Source organism: Schistocerca americana, chromosome 5, assembly GCF_021461395.2.
Source record: "Schistocerca americana isolate TAMUIC-IGC-003095 chromosome 5, iqSchAmer2.1, whole genome shotgun sequence".
NCBI classification, from domain to species: domain Eukaryota; kingdom Metazoa; phylum Arthropoda; class Insecta; order Orthoptera; family Acrididae; genus Schistocerca; species Schistocerca americana.
In genome coordinates, this window is record NC_060123.1 from 558049051 (window position 1) to 558073785 (window position 24735).

Below are 24735 nucleotides of genomic sequence, written 5' to 3' on the forward strand. Positions count from 1 at the left end.
GCAAGGCGCCGAAGACCGCGCGAGCTACCCCGCGGGGTTATGTCTCCTGAACTATGACAGAGCGAGGTGGCGCAGTGGTTATCACAATGGACTCGCATTCGGGAGGACGACGGCTCAAACCCTCGTCGGGCCACCTGATTTAGGCTTTCCGTGATTTCCCTAAATCGCCTCAGGCAAATGCCGGGATGGGTCCTTTGAAAGGCACAGCCGACTTCCTTCCCTATCCTTCCCTAATCCGGTGGGACCGATGACCTATCTGTTCACTCCCCTCCCCCAAATCAGCCAACCGACCTGAACTATGTGTTGTACAATGATATAATTTGATAGCTACATTCAGTGGTAAGTGTAGACACTATCTGCAAAATGTGCTGCGAATAGAATATAGAGAGTAATAAATTAGAACGTCGTGCTGACGCTGAAATTTCTACAGCGTGAACAACGAAAATGTAGTAAGTGATAAACTTTTTATCCTTTCATTATTTTTTTGAAAGTGTCAGCGAGAAGAAGGTTTGAAATCGTGTGTAAAGTTTGTCATCCTCTAAGTTCTCTCATTCTCAAATACTGGATTAGTATACTAGGTATAATGTGCGTCTCATGAGTTACGTTGCCTCGAGTCATACAGGGTGTCCCAGAATAAATGGTCGGTATTTAGGAATGTGGCAAGAACGATCATTTGAAGCAAAAAAATCTTCGTATGCACATAAATCCTGTTCCGAAAGGTTCCTGAGATATAGCATATTTAATGTACATTGTTCTTTATCTTCTGTAATATTCAGCACGGAAAAATAATTTTGAAAGCGAAGTTTTTCTGCTCATACGATAGATCGTTCCCGAACTAGTCTACTGCGTTATTTGTTGATCGATATGTATCAGCAGGGGCAGTAAAACTCTAAGAATAACCAGTACCTCAGCAGCGACAGCACCGCCCAGGCCAGCACTGATCATTACCAGCAGCTACACCTATGCTCATACATTAAGGATAATTGCAGAATGTGGTGCAACACAACGTTGCACTACACAAAACTGGCGCTAATAGGATAGGCGCATAGGGTATACACACGACAGAGGTCTGTAAGTCCACGGTATTGGTGATGAGTTGAGAAAACCGTCCCGAAACACACATGCTACAAAACGCCACTGTTTCCTGCACATATACCCCGACATCAATATGGGATATGATCACCATGCACACGTACACAGGCCGCACAACGGGTTGGCATACTCTGGATCAGGTGGTCGAGCAGCTGCTGGGGTATAGCCTCCCATTCTTGCACCGGTGCTTGTCGGAGCTTCTGAAGTGTCGTAGGGGTTTGAAGACGTGCAGCGATACATCCACCTAGAGCATCCCAGACGTGCTCGATGGGGTTTAGGTCTGGAGAACAGGCAGGCCATTCCATTCGTCTGATATCTTCTGTTTCAAGGTACTCATCCACGATGGCAGCTCAGTGGGGCCATGCATTATCATCCATCAGGAGGAAGGTGGGACCCAGTGCACCCCTGAAAAGGCGGACATACTGGTGCAAAATGACGTCTCGATTCACCTGACCTGTTACAGTTCCTCTGTGAAAGACATGCATGAGTGTACGTGCACCAATCATAGTCCCACCCCACACCATCAAACCACGGTCTCCATATACAGGTCCCTTTCAAGGACATTAAGGGGTTGGTATCTGGCTCCTGGTTCACGCCAGATGAAAACCCGGCGAGGATCACTGTTCAGACTATACCTGTACTCGTCCGTGAACTTAAGCTGGGACCACTGTTCCAATGACCATGTACTGTGTACTTGACATCGGGCTTTACGGCCTCTCCTATGACCAGGGGTCAGTGGAATGCATCTTGCAGGTCTCCGGGCGAATAAACCATGTCTGTTCAGTCGTTTGTAGACTGTGTGTGTGGAGACAACTGTTCCAGTGGCTGCGGTAAGATCCCGTGCAAGGCTACCTGCAGTACTCTGTGGCCGTCGGCGAGCACTGATGGTGAGATATCGGTCTTCTTGTGGTGTTGTACACTATGGACGTCCCGTACTGTAGCGTCTGGACACGTTTCCTGTCTGCTGGAATCTTTGCCATAATCTTGAGATCACACTTTGTGGCACACGGAGGGCCTGGTGCTACGTACCTACTGTGTTTGACCAGCCTCCTGTCGCCCTAGTATTCTATCCCTCATAACGTCGTCTGTATGTGTTCTTTGAACCATTTTCAACACACAGTCACCATTAGCACGTCTGAAAACGTCTGCATACTTAATCGCTGCACCGTACTCTGACATGCACCAACACACCTCTGCGTATGTGGACTGCTGCCAGCGCCACCGTGTGACGACCACAGGTCAAATGCACCGCATGGTCATACCCCGAGGTGATTTAAGCTCGCAAACAGCCCACCAGAGCGTTGTTTCACCATGTATCAGCATTATCCTTAATTTCTGACCATGAGTGTAGTTACTCTTCGTGTTCTACATTTTTTAGCAGTAAATTACACCGTGATGCATCACCCCACTCTTGTAGCATCTGCCGCTCTAGTTGGCTGAGCATCTTCGTGAAGCTTTGGCGCTCGTTAAATGGACATGCGACGAAACGCGGATCTTCTCTGTTCCCTCTATCAGTCCTGTCTAGTACGAATCCCAAACTGATGAAATGAAGTATTTGTCGAAGGCGGGTTTTTTAAGCTACACCCCTTGTAAGTAGGGATTACATTTTCTGATGATTCGTCCAATGAATCTCAATCAGGCATCTGTTGTATCTACGTTGTGTTTTACGTGGAAATCCCACTTGAAACTGCTCGGAAGGCATACTAACAGATATTTAATGGATGCAACAGTTTCCAATGATTGTTCTGCAATAATGTAATCATTCAGCAATGGATCTTTCTATTTATGCGCAGTACGTTACACCTGTTTATGTTGATGGCCAACTGCCAATCGCTGCACAAGGCCTCGATCCTCTGAAGGTCTTTCTTGCTTTTTGCTGAAATTTTCTAGCGTAGCAACATCTCTGTATATAACAGCATCACGGACGGAAAGCCTCAGATTATAAATCTGGTCCAGTGTTCCAGGCGCTCGTGGTGGTCTGACGTTGGGCAGCACTGTACTGCATGTATTGTGTTTTATCGAGAATCAGTGACTGTCCATTTTCAGAGAACCAGTTATCAATTGCCAAGAAAATATTATTTACTTTTTTATGTGTGGAATTTACGGAATTATATTCGATTATAGTACTTACATCATCATCAAAAAGAAATATTTCTATTCCTTGGTTATGTGATGAAAGATGGTTTATACATAGTGTGATTTCGCTAAATCGTTACAGACTGCAGGAAACAGTCCCTGATAGGATGAGGAGCAAAAAATGTCGTATGGACATACGGCCGGAAATGCGTTACGGGGAAGGCACCCACACTTGAAGATGGAGACAAATGATCTGTTAGAGTACAGGATCCAATGATTGAAAACACACACGAGAACGCACCAGGTAAGAGGGAATGCTGTGTCTGTTGTGGAGTCTCAGTGATATCGTGGCAGAAAAGAAGGGAAGTGGTGGGCGAAACATCAACACCAGTTCAATCTCAATGTGTGGGCAGGGATTATTGGCGACCCCCCCCCCCCCCCCCATGAGACAGTCATACTTCCACAACGTCTCACGGGTGAGGCATATCTGCACTTCTTCAAGGTGACCCTGGCTTCGCTGTTGGGTGGCGCAGGTTTGGGGGTCTCAAACGTAATGTGGTTACTGGATAACGGTGCTCTAGCTTATTGCCCTCTTCAGTGTGGAACTACAATGCCAGTACAAAGAGAACGTTCCCACGTGCGAGGGATGTTCTTATATGTGCTTTCAGTCATTGAAACCGACAGTGTCAAAGGTCTTTTATCTTCGCCTTCAAGTGTGTGTACCTCCTTGGAACTCATTTCCAGCCATATGTTCATATGATATTTTTTGCTGCTTATAGTATTATGGTTCGTTTCCAGCAATTTGTCACCGTGTACCAAAATGAACCCGTATACTTCAACTTCTGTTTGAAAACTTAACTGGTTTTAACTAGCAACAATACACATTTTGGAAACTAATTAGAGCCTAGAAAAGAATGTCGTGGTAAATTAAGTTTGTGTACCGGTCGACAGTCGAAGCAAGTGTGAAATTGTGTTACTGACAACCTAGAAGGGTCGGCCCTCAATGGTTGAACCAAACGCCCTCGACAAACAGCAGTCGCAAACGAGAAGCAGGTCCAGTTTGCGGGTATGCAACCCGCATGGTGTCAGATGAGCTAATTAAACATGGGTACAGACCAGCTCACAGAATAGTCACGCATACTGGAACTGTGGGTCAGATCACAGTGGCCAGGCAGGTGTGTGTGCGCGCGTGCATGCCTTTCTCGTCACTCCAAAGCGAATCAGAGAACAAGTCTGCTTCGTGGTGTTGTTTTCAGACATCAATAATTAAAACAGGAATTTTGACAAAGAAAAGAAAAGAAAAAACTTAGTTCTTGCATTTGATGTGTATATACACTATGCGATCAAAAGTACCCGGACACCCCCAAAAACATACATTTTTCATATTAGGTGCATTGTGCTGCCACCTACTGCCAGGTGCTCCATATCAGCGACCTCAGTAGTCATGATGCATCGTGAGAGAGCTGAAGCTCCGCGGAACTCACGGACTTCGAACGTGGTCAGGTGATTGGGTGTCAATTGAGTCATACGTCTATACGCGAGATTTCCACACTCATGAACATCCCTATGTCATTGTTTCCGATGTGATAGTGAAGTGGAAACGTGAAGGGACACGTACAGCACAAAAGCGTATAGGCCGACCTCGTCTGTTGACCGACAGAAACCGCCGACAGTTGAAGAGGGTCGTAATGTGTAGTAGGCAAACATCTATCAAGACCTCACACTAGAATTCCAAATTGCATAAGGATCCACTGTAAGTAGTATAACAGTTACACGGAAGGTGAGGAAATTTGGATTTCATGGTCGAGTGGCTGGTCATAAGCGACACATCACGTTGGAAAATGCCAAAAGACGCCTCGCTTGGTGCAAGGAGCGTAAACATTGGACGACTGAACAGCGGAAAAATGTTGTGTGACGGTACACAATGTGGCGATCCGATGGCAGGGTGTGGGTATGGCAGATGCCCGGTAAACATCTGCCAGCGTGTGTAGTGCCAACAACAAAATTCGGAGACGGTGGTGTTATGGTGTGGTCGTGTTTTTCATGGAGGGAGCTTGAACCCCTTGTTGTTTTGCGTGGTACTGTCACAGCACAAGCCTATATTGATCTTTTAAGCACCTTCTTGCTTCCCACTGTTGAAGAGCAATTGCATCTTTCAACACGATCGAGCACCTGTTCATAACGCACGGCCTGTGTCGGAACGGTTGCACGACAATAACATCCCTATAATAGACTGGCCTGCACAGTCCTGACCTGAATCCTACAGAACAGCTTTGGGACGTTTAGAACGCCGACTTCGTGCCAGGCCTCACCGACCGACATCGATACCTCTCCTGAGTGCAGCACTCTGTGAAGAATGGACTGCTATTCCGCAAGAAACCTTCTAGTACCTGACTGAGACTGAAAGCTGTTATCAAGGCTAAGGGTGGGCCGACACCATATTGAAATCTAGCATTACTGTTGGAGGGTGCCACGAACATGTAAGTCATTTTCAGCCAGGTGTCCGGATACTTTTGATCACATAGTGTATAGGGTAACTTGTCGCCCAGTCGCTGTTGGAAAGTGCATTCTCTCGTACTTACCTGCCGAAGTGCAGGGACATACTGATCCATGCCTGTAACGACGTATCAGATGCATGCCTAGTGTTCGTCACACGGCGACCATAGCACGCGTTAGAACCGATGTCGCTGGGCTCGAGCAAGGGTGCCGCTCCGCAGGCCACTTCGCGCTTCTACTGATCCCCGCGCCTCTGATTGTCTAGCGGAAGCTGTGTTTGATGAACAGGGTAGTGATCATCGTTTGCGAGCGCGCTATCGACTGGTGACTCGGCTCACACCATCGAGTAACAGCCGCGCCTGCCCGCAGCGAGATCGCGGCGTTAGAAATCGTTTCAGTGCACACGCGGCGGTCTCGCAGCGATAATCGCGCAGCAGTACTAGACAGGAAGCCAACCAGTGTGTACGTAGTCAGAAGAAAGCAGGCAGTGTTTCCTTACTTAGTTTATGAATACATTAAGAAACGCAGCATCAGGTTTTGGACTCAAACAATGATTAGTTCACGGCCGCCGAATGGAGCGTTCGTGACTCCTTTATGGATTTAAATCCTTCATTTTCGAATGACTGTAGAGTCGATTGATGAATTAGCTGTAAAGCAACAGCTATATCGTCAAGTACTCAACTTTTCCAGATATTTTCGTAGTTGGTGAACTCTAATTGACTTGCATTATCAACACAGAATCGGCCACATAACGTCGTGTAAATTTCTAATGAAAGTTTGTAAATCTGTGTGGACAATCTTGCACAAACAGTGCTTACCGAAATTTACAGAAGAAAGATAGCCGAAAAATGCTTGGGAATCTGAAAAGCATTCTATGTGATCTTGACAATAAAATCCCGCGAACCCAAGGAAGTGTTAACACTAGCACAAATGTTTTCACTGAGTACTTTATAGACACTACTCGCAAAGTCCTTTGGCAATAAAAGTGTATATGCGAGGTGCGACAATAAAGTAATGAGACAGATGTGCAAAAAAAAAAAAAAAAGTTGCTTACCGTTTCAGTCACGTTTAGTGTTGTCTACCTCAAAGTAGTTCCCTTCTGATTGTACACTCTTTTGCCAGCTCTTCTGCCATTGACGGTAACATTTCTGGAACTCATCTTCTGTAATATCCTCAAAGACCATCGTCACATCGTTTTGGACATCTTGTGTTGTTTGAAAATGATGTCCCCTGACCGCCGTTTTGACTCTTGTAAATAGGAAAAAGTCGCACGGAGCTATATCTGGTGAATAAGGTGCCTGTGGAAGTACTGAAATTTGTTTTAAGGTTAAAAATTGCTGCACTGACAGAGCAGTATGGGATGGCGCATTATCGTGATGCAGAATCCAATTATCAGCAATGTTGGCATGGACATGAAGAACTCTTTTACGAAGTATTTCTAAAATTTCTTTGTAGTAATATTGGTTAACTGTTTGTCCAGGAGGCACCCACTCTTTATGAAAAATTCCCTTGAAATCAAAAAGCACACAACCATGCATTTCACTTTTGACTTTGACTTGCGAGCTTTTTTTGGTCTGGGTGATCCCTTTGAGCACCATTGCGAACTTTGGAGTTTTGTCTTTGGATGGTACTGAAAAAAAAAAAAAAAAAAACCAACTTTCATCACCAGTGATAACACGGCTCAACAATTCTGGATTGATTTCTGTTTGCTCCAACAAATCGGCTGCCACATTTTTCTGTGTTTATCGCTGTTGTGGTGTGAGATTTTTGGGGGAATTTTTTTGCACAAACCTTTCTCATACCAAGATCTTCAGTTATTATTAGACGAACCGTTTCTCGATTGATGTTCAGTTCTTCTGCAATCATTCCACGGATAATCTTCTATCAGATCGTACGAGTTCATGCACCCTGGCTAAGTTGACATCCGTCTGTGAGGTTGATGGTCGTCCACTGCAGTCTTCATCTTCAACATTCGTTCTGCGTTTACTAAACATTTTATGCCAACGAAAAACTGGAGCTCTTGGCATAATCTCCTCTCCCAAAGCCTTCTGAAGCTTACCATAAGTTGTCATCGCGTTTTCACCGAATTTAACGCAGAGAGAAATGGCATACTGTTGCGTAATATTATGCGGTTCCATTTCCGTGACGAGAGACACAAACACGTGTTAACTTATTACAGCACAACTCTTATTACAGCACAACTCACGACTGAGCAGTTGCATCGATGTGCCGCTTGGACTAGAAGCAGCTTATAGACCAAGGTCAAAGATATTGTGCCTATGTAAGCCTGCACGGTTGCCACATCTTGCAAAGAAAATCAGTCTCATTACTTTATTGTCGCACCTCGTATATCTGGTAGGTAATAATGGTAGTGAACACCGATTCAATTCATTTCCAAACGGGAAAGGCTATTCAATATATGTCACTATTGAAGTATGTGCAATTATGTGTTTTGTGGCTGCTGTAGAGTAAAGTGTTAACTTTTATGAACTGATAGAGGTGACAGAATTTATTTTAAAATGTTATTGTTATCTAAATATTTTTTTCGTGCAGATGAAATATCTCTCGCCATCGAGCAAAGTATTTGCTACTTAACGCTATTTCAAGTTTAAAATAGCCACATTCGACCAAAATCGCAAACTCTAGAACACAGAGATGAAATAGTTTAACAGTGGTTGACGAGCATAGTTCTCCCGTCGCGTTCTTGCAGTGAGTTCGCAGCGTCTCGTTTTAGTGTGCGCGACACCACTGTTTCACATACGCTCATGAAACGCGCGTGAAACTGACACTGCGAACTCGCGATAGTAAATCGCTCGTGTGCGTCTTGTCTAAGGCGGCTGCTACAGAGTAATCTAACTGCCACCGACTCAGAGGAACCTCCGTACACGCGTACATTATGGTTTAGCTAGCCGGAGCTTGCACTGACCCCTTTACGTAATATCAGAATATAACTCGAGGCTATTCTCACAGCTGTTCCAGGCTGTGGAGCAAGTCTCTGTGTTCACAAGCTGTGCTGTCCAAACCAACACTAGCACGTTAGCGTGTGCAACGAAACATGATTCTGCGTTTTGTAGGGGGATGCACGACGGCCCCACTTGGGACTCTAAACAATAATTCTGGGAATATCGGCAACAGACCTGCAAGTGTACTCCAGCAGTGGAACACCACCGTCCACATACTCTCATGTACCCAACACGTTCCCCAAGACTTGAGTCATGGCTCCTGGCGTGCATGGCGCCAGAGCTGCCCACCACTGGAATGTTTGGGACGTGGTAGTAGGGTGGCTGCTCCAGTGTTCATTACTAGCATCATGCCTTGGCCAAAAGTGATTACATGTGGAAACAATAGGGGGCACTGTGTGCGCCACGGTGGCAGCCAACACCTCTGTCATCGTGTGTGTGCATGTTTACGGTTGTGTTGTAGCAAGAGGAAACAGTACAAGATTCATAAAGGTGCATATAAATTACTGTGTAAAACCATCTGTTCATTGGCGCGTGACCATGTAATTATGATTATATGCAATCTGCAACGTGTATAAGACGTGATTAAAATTTTATTTTAATGAAAGACATATTTATGTAGTTATACCATCAGCTGCTGCAAAACTTTATTAAGTCCCAACTAGTTTCGGTCAGTATGGACCATCTTTCGGCACTGGACAAAAACTAGTTAAAACATTTTGCTCTGTGTTTTATTAACGATATCTGCCGTAATATTGACTTAAATAGGTATTACACTCCATAAAAGTTTTCAAATGAAAACAATCTAGGATGACATGCAAATTTTTAAATTAAAAATCTGTTAGTCAGGGACTACACGTCATAATAGTCTTTAAATGGAAACAGTCTAGGATCGCATGCAAGTTTTTAAAATTTATTAATCAGGTGACCGCTTTCGATAGTGGTACGATCGTAGTCAGGCCATTAAAACTCGATGATGATGATGATGATGATGATGATGATGATGATGATGATGATGATGGCTGGAGAGAGAGGCGAGGAGCAGCCGCTACGTAGCGACGGAGCGCTGTTTATCATCGCTACATAGCTGGCTGCTCCTCACGTATCCCTCCAGTCATCATCATCATCATCATCATCATCATCGAATTTTAATGGCCTGACTACGATCGTACCACTATCGAAACCGGTCACTTGATTAATAAATTTTAAAAACTTGCATGCGATCCTAGACTCTTTCCATTTAAAAACTTGTGTTTTAATTTTTCGATCGCTGCTTCCCAAGAACAGTGTCCCAAAAGATGCAGGCTTTTGGCAACTGAACCCAACCGTACTCTCGCTGTAAAGACGGCGCTTATAACTCTTGGAAGACCTCTGAAGTTAACACTGTACGATAAGCATCTTGTGGTGACACGTTGATGTCGATCATACGAGCACAACATGTTAAACCATGGGCAAATCATTCTTCAAATGGTTCAAATGGCTCTGAGCACTATGGGACTTAACTTCTGAGGTCATCAGTCCCCTAGAACTTAGAACTGCTTAAACCTAACTAACCTAAGGACATCACACACATCCATGACCGAGGCAGGATTCGAACCTGCGACCGTAGCGGTCGCGCGGTTCCAGACTGTAGTGCCTAGAACCGCTCGGCCACACCGGCCGGCTTAAACGCGTCACTAACCTGTCAGAGTTACTCTTTATTACGCTGTTCTAATGTTGTTACTGGTGATTGAGCTCGCTAAAACTAAAGTTATACAGAAAATCTGCAAAACAATAGTCCACAGATTATGTTTTTTGTGAATGCAGTTACGAAATTTTCGCAATGATTGCGATGTGAGCATAACAACAGTAACATGGACAGGTTAGTGATACATGTAGAAGGTTGCGATGGACACGTACGACTAACACACCACCTCAGACGACGTTTATGGTACAGTATTAACTTCACAGGTATATTAAGTGTATTGACACCCTTACAGCGAGAGTACAAATGCGTCCAGTTACTAACCGTGTGACAGTGATACGTAATAAAAATAATGATCTTCGCTTATTTAAGTCAATATTAAGGCAACAGCGTTATATGCAACAAAAAGCAAGTTCCTACAAGGAACCTTTGTCCGGTTTCAAAGGATGGTCGCGGTATACCGAAACTAGCATCAAATTATTAAAGTTTTAACACTAGCTACACAAAAATATGTCTTTCATGAAACACACACTGGTGTGCAAAACTCGAGGACTAAGCAGCTTTCGCATAATGTCTCACTGTCATGTAACATAGTGTGGTGTAATTGCGTGTGTTGCATTGTACAATTTCAGCAAGATTGCAATAAAACTAGTTACTTATTATTAATGTAACATGAGGTTTTATTTAATCATTGCTTTTCCCGGCTAATGAATGTTATTTTGTTAAAGAAATCTCTACCTGGGAACATGTAGGAATGTTGTCTGCCAACCAGTGTAAATGCCATTTAGATCATTTACAAAAGCAATCGTTTATAACCAACAAGCAAGCTAAATGTATGATAAATAATCTCAACCCAAGAAGAAGTTGCAGATCGTTTATCAGAATTACTGCTGCTGTTATCTCGGGGTGGCAACCCTTTTCTTTAAGCAAAATGAACAGTTTTGTCACACAATACCACACGTACACAACACTAATGTATTTTCCTGTCGAAATATTTCATAAAAGTTGTTACGAAATTATCAGGCTTCATACATCAGCAGAGAAGAATTTGTATCACGTAAGGTGCTGTTTGCGTTTATAAAAGTTCGATATGTTCACAGTATAACTGGAATTTACTAGCACAGACTAGGTTCTCGGCCACTAGTACACAATTATTATTGCAATTATAAACAACAACATTTAAGTCTGTATAGAAAATCAATTTATAACTGCTGCTGCAACATTTCACTAAGGTGGCGGCTGACATAAGACAATCACTTATCGATTCTGCTTCAGGCTGTATTTTACTCGTAATAAATAATATAGATTAAATCTTTTCTTACGTTTACTGTATGCATTAACATTCAAAAATATTTGTCAGTGTTTCGTGACAAATTAATGTTCACTATTTACCAATAAACTGCGCTGTAGATCAGTAGCGCTAATGGCTGTGCTCTTTGTTAGCTGAGCCGAAAACTTAAAATTTATATAGGACGAGAATTACAATGAAATATAGCTCCAAACAAAAAAGATTCATTTCAATAACACACAATATTTATTTTCAAGTATCAGTTAGCAACATAACAATACTTTAGTACAGTTTTTTACTGACCTCTGTGTTACGAGATATCAGTCACATCCTATCAGTACAACAGTTCGAACAAGAAGAAGATTTTTCAACAAAAATCATAGGTAAGAAAAGTTTGAGATTTTCATTATCTTTATACATCGGTATTGTGTGAGATATAATTTTTTACAAAATATTAAATTATGTCGTTGACAGTTATTATTTATTATTTTATTAACGATGACGTCCCATTTATCAGTATCACGAGAATGCGAGCAAGGTTCAGTCACATTCCACATACAATACTGTCGTGAATATTATTTTGAACAAAATGTAGGCGTGGATATTACAATAGGTCGATGAAATTTTGACCATACGTAGAACGGAGCGTTAGACTATAACACAGAAGGTATCCGAAAGAAATACACAATGAGGCGAACAGGTATGGCACGTTTCATTCTTCCACCAGTGTGCTTGACAACTGCTCGTTGATGCTCGTGGACGTGCTGCCATACGTCTGCCCAACGCATCCCCACTTGTTGGCGGGGATTTAAGTCGGGGACACAGGTAGGCCAGTCCATTCGGCGAATGTCCTCACGTTCTAAGAGCTCCTCCATGTACACTGGTTCGATGCGGTCGCCCATTGTCATCCATCCATGAAAATGAAGTCAGGGCCGAATGCAACCCTGAAAAACGCACATGCGGAAGGAGTACGGTGTTACAATAACGTTGGCCGCTGAGTGTAGTGTTCAAAGATTTGGGGATTAGGACGCCGATGCAACATTATGCCTCCCTGGAGCACCAAGACGATCATGCTCAACAATGAAACTTCCCGGCAGATTAAAACTGTGTGCCGGACCGAGACTCGAACTCGGGACCTTTGCCTTTCGCGGGCAAGTGCTGTACCAACTGAGCTGCCCAAGCACGACTCACGCCCCGTCCTCACAGCTTTAATTCCGCCAGTACCTCGTCTCCTACCTTCCAGACTTCACAGAAGCTCTCCTGCGAACCCTGCAGAACTAGCACTCCTGGAAGAAAGGATATTGTGGAGACATGGCTTAGCCACAGCCTGGGGGTTGTTTCTAGAATGAAATTTTCATTCTACAGCGGAGTGTGCGCTGATATGAAACTTCCTGGCAGATTAAAACTGTGTGCCGGACCGAGACTCGAACTCGGGAACTTTGCCTTTCCGCTGTAGAGTGAAAATTTCATTCTAGAAACAACCCCCAGGCTGTGGCTAAGCCACGTCTCCGCAATATCCTTTCTTCCAGGAGTGCTAGTTCTGCATGGTTCGCAGGAGAGCTTCTGTGAAGTCTGGAAGGTAGGAGACGAGGTACTGGCGGAAGTAAAGCTGTGAGGACGGGGAGTGAGTCGTGCTTGGGTAGCTCAGTTGGTAGAGCACTTGCCCGTGAAAGGCAAAGGTCCCGAGTTCGAGTCTCGGTCCGGCACACAGTTTTAATCTGCCAGGAAGTTTCATTTCAGCGCACACTTCGCCGTAGAGTGAAAATTTCATTCTATGCTCAACAGTGTTCCCGGCTGCATTAGATGTTACCACCTGTCGCCATTTGAGGGTACGTCTGCATTACGTGTTCGCATCTTTCGCCCTGTGAGGGTACGTAATGCACCCAGGGTAATGATCGTTTGTGGATAGCTCAGTCAGTAAAAGCGTTGCCCGCGAATGTCAAGGTTACGGGTTCGATTCAGAGTCCGCCATTCATTTTAATCTACAAGGAAGTTTTGAAAAAGCGCACATATCGCAACAGAGTAAAAGATCCGTTCTGGACTGCTAGACAAGTCAGCCAAACATAGATGACACTTGATCACCTGCGGAAGCACAATGTGTCGTATCGGTACAGAGGTATCCATACTCGGTTTCGCTAGTTATTTTTGTTGAGTAAGAAACTTCGATTTCAAATTGACCACTACTGCCGCCAACCTCAAAGCCAAACAGCAGCAAACGTGTTCATGGGGGCTGTGACATGGGTATTGATGGAGTAGCGGGTTCGGAGAGGTGGATAACGTAATATACTAGTCTCTGCTCTGAAAGTTGTCTCGATACCATATTACTGGCCAACATAGAATTGCTCTCTGGTGACTCGACGTATCTCTTGGCTCGGTGCGTGCGTGCGTGCGAGGAGGAGACGGCCGTTCTCCCTAGTTTATCTATCCTGGCCAACCGACGCTGTGCGTTCCTTCACGTTCTCAATGTTGGCTGCGTGGCTGCGCTGCCGCACTGTGTGGCGATTGCCTGTCTGCCGAAATGACTTCAGCTGTCGCCCTCTTTCAGATTCTTGTCATCGGAAAAAACTGCGAACGCGTCTTCGAAATACGAGGGCCGTTCAGAAAGTAACCTCCGGTTGATTTAAAAAAATACACCAAGCTAAATAAAAATATTTTAATATATATATCTTACAACTACATCTTTGCACTATTTTTCTACATAGTCTCCATAGCGATTGAGGCACTTATCGTATCTCTTCACAAGCTTTGAAATTCCTTCTGCATAAAAATCACCCGCTTGTGCCTGGAGCCAGCCTGTGACCGCATCTTTGAGCTCTTCGTCGTCATCAAACCGCTGTGACCCGAGCCATTTCTTCAAATGCATGAAGAGGTGATAATCACTTGGCGCCAGGTCTGGGCTGTAAGGTGGATGGTTGATAACGTCCCACTTGAAGGACTCAAGAAGGGCCGTTGTTCTGCGAGCAGAGTGAGGACGGGCGTTATCGTGCAAAAAAACGATACCGGAAGTCAGCATACCACGGCGTTTGTTCTGTATAGCCCGTCGTAACTTTTTTATTGTTTCACAGTACACATCTTGATTAATGGTCGTACCACGTTCCATGAATTCAACCAACAACACCCCTTTGGCATCCCAAAACACCGTTGCCATCAGTTTTCTGGCAGAAAAATCTTGCGAGGCTTTTCTTGGTTTGGTAGGCGAATTTGAATGTGCCCACATCTTTGATTGTTCTTTTGTCTCAGGGTTCACGTACTTAATCCAGGTTTCGTCACCGGTCACGATTCTGTTTAACAATGGTTCTCCTTCGTCCTCATAACGTGACAGAAAGTCTAATGCAGAGGCCATTCTTTGAGTTTTGTGGTGGTCGGTAAGAATTTTGGGCACCCATCGTGCACAGAACTTACGGTAACCCAATCTTGCTGTCACTATCTCGTACAAGAGAGTCTTAGAAATCTGTGGAAAACCAGTAGACAACTCCGACATTGAGAAACGTCGATTTTCACGAACTTTTGCATCAACTGTCTGAACGAGTTCGTCAGTCACCAATGATGGTCTACCACTCCTCTCTTCATCATGAACGTTTTCTCGTCCACTTTTAAATAAACGTACCCATTCACGGACAACTCCTTCACTCATAACTCTTGGTCCGTACACGGCACAAAGCTCACGATGAATGACTGCTGCAGAATATCCTTTGGCTGTAAAAAATCTTTGACAGCACGCACTTCACATTTGGCGGGGTTTTCTATTGCAGCACACATTTCAAAGTGCCACAAAAACTAAACTAGCGCAGGTACGACGTTCATTCGACCACGTCTTGATGCCGACTGACCTGTTGAGTGCGTGAACGCACAGATGGCGTCGCTACTCCCCCCACAACCCGCACTGTGACCAATCGGAGGTTACTTTCTGAACCGCCCTCGTATTTTGCTAGTGTACTTACCTCTTACCCTTACTGTGAACTGATACCGGTCCCAAATGTAATGTTTCCTAATAGTTTGCTTTATTTACTATGGCAGGGTCTTGAACTGCCTTCTGTGCATGATGTTGAGCAGATTTTTATTGGTTACAGAATGGTATATTCCCGCGCACTGCCAATTAGTTCTTTAAAGGCTTTAGAATAGATAAAATACTGTCAGAGTCGAATGGGCTACATCAGCCTAGGCCTGTTCAGGTGCCTCATAGTAAATCAATCCGCCTCCTACGCATCCTACCCATTTTCCTTGTTTCGACTATGTCAAGTGCTGGCACTGTTTCAAAATCATGTGCGTCCAGGCACTTCTAAATTTGTTACTTAGCAATGAGAATGCTTTTTACTGTATCAAGGAGGTGCTCTTCACGTAGCTTTATGCATATTCCCCTCAGCAGTTATTATTTTTATTACTATTATTATTTCTGATGTTATGTTTTTGGATGCGACTCATCGCTTTTAACGATTTTTTATTCGTGGGGCTCCACAGTCATGTAGAACTACTTCAAAGAAATTTCCTCCATTTGATTGTAATCTACAGTCGAATGACGGAATTTTCTTTTAAAAAATCTCTTTTTGGACTATGCAAAATACATATTTCCATGGTTAGTGTTCCTCTGAAGCCAAGTTTCTTTCATTCTTTTGCAGTGAGCTTGTTTTCTTGCTTCAGTTCAGTTGCTCTAGTCTTCTTCTTCTTTCTTCTTTTCCTCCTAATCAACTGGCCATTGTTGCACTTAAGATCGAAAAAATTTCATTGTTATGTATAGCTTCTTCTGTGATCGCTGATGATTTTTGTCACCTTTTGTTTCCAAAATACATTTCACTATCTTTGCTTTTGCTTTACTCATGTTTCCATAAAATTAAACTGTATTTCGTTTCGTCTTCGTACATCCATAGTTGAAATGGAGGACAGTGGGACGTCAGCTGGTATAAATTTATATTAAAAATGAATAAATTCTTCCAGCTGTATTTAAGATGTCGATTTTATTTTGGCAAGTAGTTTCAACGTTGTAACAACTTCATCTTCAGGCGCATACACTTGGTGACGTCAACTGCGTGCTGCTGACACTTGAAGTCAGTTGGTGAGATATAGACGTGCTCCGTGTGGCCACACGTCCACATCTCGCCACTGACTTCTAGTATTAGCCGCACGCAGTTGACGTCAACAAGTGTATAGCCTGAAGATGACGTTGTTACAACGTTGCAACTAGTTTCCAAAATAAAATCGACACCTTAAATATAGCTGGAGGAATTTCTTCATTTTTAATATAAATGCATTTCGTTTCTTTCTCATGACGCGTCTGTAAAGTTCTGATCTGCGTTTTCTGATTTCGCTGTGAATGTACACTGAAGAGCCAGGGCATTACGACGACTGCCGACCACAAGACTGTACGCCGCCTGGTGCGCTGCGAGTTCGTGACGGAGTTAGGCTCTTTGTAAACAAGGCAGAGACGATGAGACGATGCAGGCAGCTCGGAACGAGCTCGTCGGAAACTGCGAACCTGGTCGGCTGTTCCGTACTGCTGTGTGAGTATCTGTGGAAATTGGATAAGGACGATGAAATCATGAATAAGCGACATTGGACATTTATGCCTTATTACAGAACGTGGAGGCTGGACGCTTTCACGCACTGTAAAGGACAGGGAGCGATCTGGGAAAATCTCACTACAGATGGTGTAGGCAGAATGATTTCGGATCGTTCCGTTCAGTACACAGTGCTGACCATGGAACTCCGCAGCAGACGACCCATACGTGTTCCATGTTGACCCAGCGCTGTAGCCTCCCCGATGGTGATGGCATGTTCCAGCAGGAAAACTGTCCGTGCCATAAGCCCATAATCAGGTTACAGTGGTTTGGGGAGCATGATGCTGTAATTACGTTGATTTCTTGGCGACCAAATTGGCCTGTCTGAACCCAATGGAACGCTTCTGGGACGGTGTCGGGCGCCGGTCACGCTCTCCCAAACTACCGGCCCCCGTAATTTACGGGAATCGGATGACCTGTGAATAGACATCTTGTGCCATGTACCTCAGGAAACCTACCAAAGACTTGTGGAATGCGTACCTCGTCAATCGCTGCTGTATTGCTTTCCACAGGTGGACCAACACGCTCTCAAGCTAGTGGTCAGTGTTCGGGCTCATCAGTGTACTTCGCCATGAGTGGACTTACGAACTATCTTTCCTCAAAAGCTTTCAGAGAAGGCATTTAGTATTGTTTATTGACATGCTTACAGAACTATAATTACCACAATAGATTGTTAGGTAATTAAGATTTTCTGAATGATGTCATTGTGATACGAGGGAAACATATCCCTCAAGTTTTCGACTTATTTATTGCTTGTTTAGCCTTAACAGATCTCTTACATCTGACCAGGAACAATACATACAAAAAAAAGTTACATAACAATCACAATAGTAACAATTTGTATTATTAATAAAAATAATAGTTGACAGTAATAATAATAATAACATAAATAATGATGATGAAATAAATGAGGAATTAAGAATGATATTAATTAGTTATTAGCTAACACAATCAATAATAATTATTTGCATTATTTATAAAAAGTAATAATTTGCAATAATCATAACAACGATAGTAATGATAACAGTAATAATAATAATAATAAAATAATCGAAGAATTAGGAATGATATTGATTAGTTTAGCGCTTTTGAAGCCTTGTTTGGTATTAGCAGAAGGGGATGGGATAATAAAAGAGGAGATAATTGAAATGAGAGCGACGATGGCTGTTAGGCAAGAAGAGAATTCCAATAGAGAACTCTGTACACAAGGGAAGGGGAAAGTGGTGGGGAAGGGAGGGCTGACTAGAGTGAGTTTCACGCAAGTATATGGAACAGATAGCTATTGTGATAGAAGGTGTGCCATTAGCTGTCTTCTGAAGTTTGAAAGGATTGTCATTTCTCTAATACACTACTGGCCATTAAAATTGCTACACCACGAAGATGACGTGCTACAGACGCGAAATTTAACCGACAGGAAGAAGATGCTGTGATATGCAAATGATTAGCATTCACACAAGGTTGGCGCTGGTGGCGACACCTACAACGTGCTGACATGAGGAAAGTTTCCAACCGATTTCTCATAAACAAATAGCAGTTGACCTGCGTTGCCCGGTGAAACGTTGTTGTGATGCCTCGTGTAAGGAGGAGAAATGCGTACCATCACGATTCCAACTTTGATAAAGGTCGGATTGTAGTCTATCGCGATTGCGGTTTATTGTATCGCGACATTGCTGCTCGCGTTGATCGAGATCCAATGACTGTTAGCGGAATATGGAATCGGTGGGTTCAGGAGGGTGATACGGAACGCCGTGCTGGATCCCAACGGGCTCGTATCGCTAGCAACCGAGATGGCAGACATCTTATCCGCATGGCTGTAACGGATCGTGCAGCCACGTCTCGATCCATGAGTCAACAGATGGGGACGTTTGCAAGACAACAACCATCTGCACCAACAGTTCGACAACGTTTACAGCAGCATGGACTATCGGAGACCATGGCTGCGGTTACCCTTGACACTGCATCACAGGCAGGAGCGCCTGCGATGGTGTACTCAACAACGAACCTGGGTGCACGAATGGCAAAACGTCATTTTTTCGGATGAATCCAGGTTCTGTTTACAGCATCATGATGGTCGCATCTGTGTTTGGCGACATCGCGGTGAACGCACGTTGGAAGCGTGTATTCGTCATCGCCGTACTTGCGTATCACCCGCCGTGATGGTATGGGGTGTCATTAGTTACACGTCTCGGTTACCTCTTGTTCGCATTGACGGAACTTTGAACAGTGGACGTTACACTTCAGATGTGTTACGACCCGTGGCTCTACCCTTCATCAAGGCCGTTATTACGGCTAGAGGTGGTTCTTCTGGGTACTGATTTATCAGGATCTATGCACCCAAATTTCGTGAAAATGTAATCACATGTCACTTCTAGTATAATTTATTTCTCCAATGAATACCCGTTTATCATCTGCATTTCTTCTTGGTGTACCAATTTTAATGGCTAGTAGTGTAATTTCAGGAAGATTGTTGCAGAGTCGGGTTTCTGATACAGAACATGACATCATTTCTGATACAGAACATGGCAGTGTTGTTTAGTGTTACAGAGAGGATTTTCGTGGAGGTATGTACCGTCTAGGCAACTAAATGAAGGCAGTTCGTTTATTGCCATACACGTTTCTCTTCTTCTATTTCCTTCTGGCCTATCTTTTTGCGATGCACTTAGATTTATTCCAAAAATTTTACAGTAGTCAATTTTGAGGATTAACTACCATGCATTACCTAGCAGCATGTGAATTGCATTGCTTTTTAGGAATGTATCGATCCTTTTCACGTTGTTGCGAATGTTTCTGGAGTTAATTAGTTACATTTAACTGTCTTATTTATTGCGCACATTCCTTTGGATCTTACTTTAACATTTCTGGACTCTAAATAGAGTCGCCTAATCTAAAAAGCCCTTGTGGGCACACCTACGCTCTCAGCTACCTCAGTACTTGTCTCCGATGTATAGGTATAACACTCGTCCATTTAGAGGAACCCTACAGTTCTCAGCAAGATGGCCCAAATCTAGAAAATCGCAACTTACTTTGTCACAAAACCATCGAAGTCTCTCGATCACGCATTCTATTCAACTCTGAACCAGAGGGCCACTATTAGTTCGTGGCCAGGGCCAGGGGGGGGGGAGGGGGGGAGCAATACTGCAGTGTGTGAGCTTCCTTGAAATTCCGTGTGCTTGGTTGGTCTTGTCAACCTTCTCTGCTATTCTCTGGAACTCGGAGCCAAGACGCCAGGCATCTTACGTTCCAACATACGGCACAGTCTGCAGCTGGTTGCGCCCTGTTCCCTCAATGGCTGCTGGAGTAGTCTCTTCAACGTTTTGGATGAGGCAGTCAGGCATACACTTTGAGTGCTCTAGGTGATTTTCTATTCCGTTGATGACATTTCTCGAACGGCTAATGTCATTTGCAGTACGTAGAACTGCCGACGAGTAACAGACGCATATCCTGCGTTTGCTCTTTCTTGACAGAGGCCACAGCAGGCTTCCCAACAGATGAATACATTTGTACGGTGAGGAGGCAGCAGGAAATCCTTCCTATTGATCGATTGCAGTAACGCATTTTTTAGGGCGCTTATTTGAAATGACTTTCGCAATTTTATCCACAATTTTTCGACGGCTGGCCTGGTTGTCGTTGACAGGCGCTCGTTGCTTGCAGTCTACCCAGACGATGAAATTATGTTTGTGTCACACCAGTCACTATTTACTCCAGAGTTGCCCTCCCCCTCCTCCTCTTTGCATCTGCCTCTGCTCTCCCTTGATTAACTTTGTATTTCGGTACCCACGCCGGAGCTCTGAAACTTACATCCCCTCTGCTGATTATACGGCTGGCGTGAAGTTAATAAATTGAGAACGGGATACCAAGCTTTGCATTTAATTGAAATCTCCGTCCCTGTTTATTAGGGTTTCCTACATCCTTGCTTCATTAGGCTTTTTAATTACGGTATCCCCGAAACTTGGAGCCTGCACTCAGATCCTGTTGTGGCAGTAGTCCGAGACAATGAGTGTAGGTGGGACCATAACGCTCAGCACCTGGCGTCGACCGCTAACAGAATCGTCGACATTTTGTTCTCAGAAATGGAGTCGACAACATAGGTGGCCGCCTGAAATCATACCACCCTCCCCCTTCCACCCCTGTCAACTGTCAGTCTTTAGTCATGAACTAGCTATTCCACATTGTTTCAAGTAGGTACGTTGATGTGCGTGTACACGTAAGGAATTCGCTCTGCTCACAAGTCTCAACGCTTCTCCACGTAGTAGATTTAAGTTACACATATGGACTGCCGCTAACGATACCAGCATTATTTTCAGCCACCAGGATAAAGGTGAAACGGTTCTGACTTCCCTCAGTGCTGTAAGGGTAATCTTGAAATGCTTGCAAATTTCTGACACTCGACCAAACTCGAGAAGGCATGTTTTACTGAGGTAAATGCTGGGATGGTGCCTACAGCCTGGTCACTGCCTGTCCTTCGCATGCCCCCCCCCCCCCCCCCCCCCGCCCCCCACCACCTAACTGTTGCTCGCTACGGGACAGTGATTCATTTGCAATGACGTGAAGTGGAAGCAAACTCGTGCCTTTCCTGGAATATGAAAATCATGTTTGTCATTTTGCAGATATTGTACTCAAAGTGATACTGTTTTCCTTGTAAAGCCAATAATGGTCAGTCGACTCCTCACTTGCTGGAACTGAAGTGTTGTCATACTCCGCTACTGTGTCACCCAATTTCTTTTATTTGTATCGTGGCTTAGTGGCTCAAAGATAAAAGCGCTAGCCTACGAATGCAAATTTCTCTCATTCGATCCTCAGTTAGATCTAGGATTTTTCTCTGGCACTTACCACGTGTTTCACAACTGAGAATGTTTGTTAATCTCAAAACTCCCGTGGTTCGGAGTCCAAGTCCTACCATACGTCCCGCCATAACTGCTTAAGACAGTTTAAATTTAAAAAAAGTTAGAGGAAGGCAATAGGACGAAACTAGTACAACTCTACGGTATTCAAGCCAACCTTGGGATTGATGGCAGCTTCACCTTACGTATCGGTGACTGTCTGATCTTGAAACATGCTGCAAAGCTCAAACTAGAATGCATTCGAGAGCGTTTACGGGATCAGATGTTTATTTTGGATGGTACACATGTTTTATTATGGTATTAAGAGGCTGAGAAATTCGTCTTTTCCGGGCAATGAGAGAAAACTTTAACATGATACTAGTAAAATACATGATTGTCTGTTGTAGCCAGAATTAGTCTTAATTTTTAATAATAAATATGCACATGCGTTAATAGAAAGTTTTCTGAAGTTCATTTTCAAGCAGAGAAATTTGAAATAGGCTTTGAAAACAAGTTTCCATTGTGCTGTTCACTTACAACAGACGATAATCAGATGTGCGTTGCAGTAACTGCCTTTAGGCGATGACAATAGTGTCTAGTCGAGGAAATCAGTTCAGTAGGGTAAATATTCCCCTTTTTGAACGTAGATTAAGTTAGGGAGAGATGTTCGGTTTCGTAAGATGGGTGATTGTGCACTTGTAGCACCCAGTGCCCTTCAGCAAGCGTATAAACAAGTAACGAATGGTGTGGGAGACACATTGCTGATCATCGCGTTAGTTCAGACTGTGACTGAACACAGGTAACGTCCTTGTAATCAGTAATAACAGACCGTCATTTCGAGGAGATATGTAGTTTCTTCTGTGTTTATTGTGTGCTCAGAGATATTCTATACATCTCGACTGGTTGCATTGATACACTACACGTCTGCAGTTCTAAGTTCACCGAGTAGAAACGGAACGAAAAGTGAGGAAGATTATATATAGTTTAAGGATGGAGCATACACGAAATTGCAATATTTTGAAGAAGTTCATAAAGTCCAAAGTTTTCAAGACAATGTAACTAAAAATTTGGCACAGTTGTTAGGAAATGTTGTATGCATATACTCGTAGGTTTTCATGCCGATTTACGTAATAAGTTTTTAATTATATAGTTGGAGATTTTTCAACAAGGTGAGTACAAATCTTCCTTTTTTTAAATCTTCCTTTTTCTAAAAATCTGTCAGAGTAAAATTAATGCACAAAGTTTGATATTCCATTATTACACATATCTGTGGAAGAGAATTTTGATATTTTCTTTGGATGAATTTTTTCAAGTCTACAAATATCCGCGAAAAAATGCACCAATTTTAAGGCACTTTCTGTTATTGTGGTAAATGAAAATTCTTTCACAGAATGATTCACTGTAGTGATAACTAGTGCCAAATTTAAGTAATGTGACGTCAGTGATTTGTGCCAATAAGGTTAGACCTGACTTTATCTGGGTGAACTAATGCAAACAATATGCATACTCCTCTTCACTCTGAAGAAATTTTTTCTTTGATTGACTTCTTTGGTTACTCTGATTTTCAGATTGAGTAGGAATAATATTAGCTCCGCAATACTCCTATTAACGGTTTCCTTCAATATCGACGAGTGAAAGCTCCTGGATCAAATCCTATGTAGAGTTCGTGATCTGCCAAGTTTACCACAGGTAAAAACTAAACAAGCATCATGTGCTGCAGTTTCAACAGAAGTTGTGGAAACAGATTTTCTTGTGACATCGTTTCCATATCAGAGAATTGTACCTTTCATTGTGATTTTGAGTCTTTCCATGAACACACTTCTGTACAAGTTACGGCTGTGGTAAACACCTAAATATTGGTTTTATTATGTTTAATACAGCACCAAATAAACTGTACTTATGTGAATAGTTGGCGCCATCATGCTCACATTTTTTGAATTTGCACCACACACACATTATGTACAGGTTTCTCCTCAGTAGATACGTTATAAAAATAAACAGACCACACAGCTTGCTACTTTTTCTCCACATTTCCGCTGTAGTCCCTTATGACCTTACCATGAAACACGTGAAAGAATGGATTTCTTTAAAGGTTTCCAGAAGTAACTACAACCAGCTTCCATTTGCTTTATTCTTTAATTTTTATTTGCCACGACCGGTTTCGAATCACCTAGCGATTCACTGTCAGTTGGAACCTATTTATTGCACGTTTGCTGTATTGTGGGGGTTGTGTAGCTGTGACAAGATGTAAAAACGAAACATGTAAGCACTGAGTGTGGCGAGAATTATTTACATTAAGGATACGACTTAAATGCATTACTTATAGTTTTTAATAACTGTCGGTTTGTTTTTGGTGGTGCGCACATTATTCTGGAAAACGTAACGTATATTGCCAGTACCGTTAATTTCGCAGCACTTAACAAACTTCGCCGCAGTTAACAAGTTCCAAGTGCTTTGCAAAACGTAAATAAACCAAAGAGCACGACTAAAGTTATGTTCAAAGAATTTGCTTTGAGGCAAAACTTTCTTTGATCAGCAGTTCCACAGCACATTGGCAACAGTAAGTATATATCTCTGTATATTATATTCATTATTAGAAAATAGCATGTATATAATTACAAAGCTATCATGTGCTATCTACAAAATCTGTCGAACAAAAGCTTTAGAATGATGTTTAATATACAGTTTGTTGCTGAAATTACGTTTGACATTTACCTTTTTGCTTAAGAAACAATGATTATTAATTATCAATTAAACATTAGAGCTC

At 43.2% G+C, this 24735-nt stretch overlaps 1 protein-coding gene and 1 non-coding gene across 2 annotated transcripts in view; both read left to right on the forward strand.

The window, feature by feature from the left end:
* LOC124615493 overlaps nucleotides 1-24735 on the forward strand; it is a 368325-nt gene that overhangs the window by 268622 nt on the left and 74968 nt on the right. The gene's annotated exons all lie outside the window — the stretch shown is intronic.
* On the forward strand, nucleotides 13229-13303 carry Trnas-uga. The gene has a single exon. It is a non-coding gene; the product is annotated as a tRNA-Ser (tRNA).